Source organism: Gavialis gangeticus, unplaced genomic scaffold, assembly GCF_001723915.1.
Source record: "Gavialis gangeticus isolate Ggan-Ray unplaced genomic scaffold, GavGan_comp1, whole genome shotgun sequence".
Lineage (NCBI taxonomy): Eukaryota > Metazoa > Chordata > Crocodylia > Gavialidae > Gavialis > Gavialis gangeticus.
In genome coordinates, this window is record NW_017729031.1 from 52,563,082 (window position 1) to 52,564,913 (window position 1,832).

The window sequence follows — 1,832 nt, forward strand, 5'->3', positions numbered from 1 at the left end:
ATAGGGCAGGAAGTATAGGAAAGGAAGCAGAAAGCAGATCAGGAGACTGAGCAGGGGGAGGAGGTCAAGTGGCACTTGGAGCAGGTAGTGGGCAGATTTGTAGCTTTCCTGTCAAAAAGGTTGGCTCCCACTGTTATATAGTACCATTAAACTGGGGAAGATGAGGATTATTAAAAAAAAATTGTCCGGTGGATTTTTAGAAAGGAGGATTTAATGGACTGGAGGGGCATTTACACTAGGTTTGGTCTTGTGCCTGAACTTATTCTTTTCAGTATTTATTTTGGCATGTGAGGTATGAGTGTTCAGTAAATTTGCTGATGATACAATGTTGAAAGATGTATTAATAAAGAAAAGGTGTAAAGTATCATACAGGAAGAACTGAATGACTGTGAGCACTGGCCCCCCAAGTGTGTGGGGCAGGGGGTGGGTTTGTGGAGCATGAGGAGTTCCTTGTAAGTTGGAACTCTGCCAGCCTGCAAGGGAAAAGCCACGGTTTCCCATGTTTTTCTCCTTTAAAGGAGAATCAGTTTTTAAAGTTTGCTGACCCATTTTTAAAGTTTGTTCACAACCCTTTCATATATTCTTGCAACCCACTTTTGGATCATTACCCACAGTTGAGAAATGCTGCTCTATACATCAGTGTACTATCTTTCCCATTCACAATAGCCTAGCTTGCTAGAATGATGGCCTCTGCCTGCTGCTAGTCCTAAAAAATTAGGAGCTGAAATTTAATACTAAAAATGCAGGGTCATGCATCTGAGGAACAATAAAAGGCTGGAGTACATTAACAGATGAGAAGGTGACTGACTGTGAGCTATCAATGCCCTGTGGCAGTGAAAAAAAGCAAAAACCACCTCAAGATGTTAGCATCCGAGTTGTTTCCAGTAAAGAGAAGCAAGTATTCATGCTGCTGTAAAAGTATCAGTAAGGCCTCATCTGGATTATATTTCAGTTCTGGTCACTCACGTCCAAGGTGGCACCTTAGAGACTAACTGGTTCAGAGGCATGAGCTTTTGCAAGCAGCAGCTTTTTTGTCAAATGCTATAAATGAACTGTCAGAAATAAAAGTTTGTGTGTAGAAGAGAAAGGGACAAGGGGAGAGGATGCTGCTAAGAGAGATACTAAGCAGGTTGATTAGATCAATTGAGATGAACAAAGTAATTAACACTTCAGACTAACATGGGTAACCATTTGTGTGTCCATGTTCAAGAAAGACTCATTCAAACTGGAATGAGATGCTGAGAAAGGCTATTAGGAAGAAAAAGTTTGGCTTGCTCTGCAACACGTACTAAAAGAAAGTGTCTTTGTTTTCTATAAAACTATCACAGGGGTAAACGCCAAAGAGGTAAAAAGAAAAAACTAAAATACATTGGTATAATTTGGTATCAAGTGTCCATTAATAAAATTAGCATAGAAATTAAGTACACCAGATGAGTGGTATTTCTCTCAATAGCAGTGGAAGGAAACAAGCTAAAAAGCTTTAAACTGTAGTTTTGTTAAGTGTATGGATAGGATCATGTAACAGGTTGTCTGTGACAGCAAGAGACTGGACTTGACTAGTCCTGTGTCCTATATTCATCCTCAAAGATCCCATGCACTGAGTGGGGAAGAAGTCTTGTGGGAAAAATAATGTGTAGTCTTATAGCTGATTCTTATATTATGCCCTTTGCATACCATGATCCCTTTCTCTAGTAGATGTTGAGGCAGGCCAGTAGGGGGCGCTCCTGCATTGAGCCACCCACCTCCCTGCACCCGACCACCTTCCAGGCTCTGAATGCCTCCCTAGGGAGGCCTTATGTCCGGCCAACCCCCTTCCTGGAGCACACGCTAGC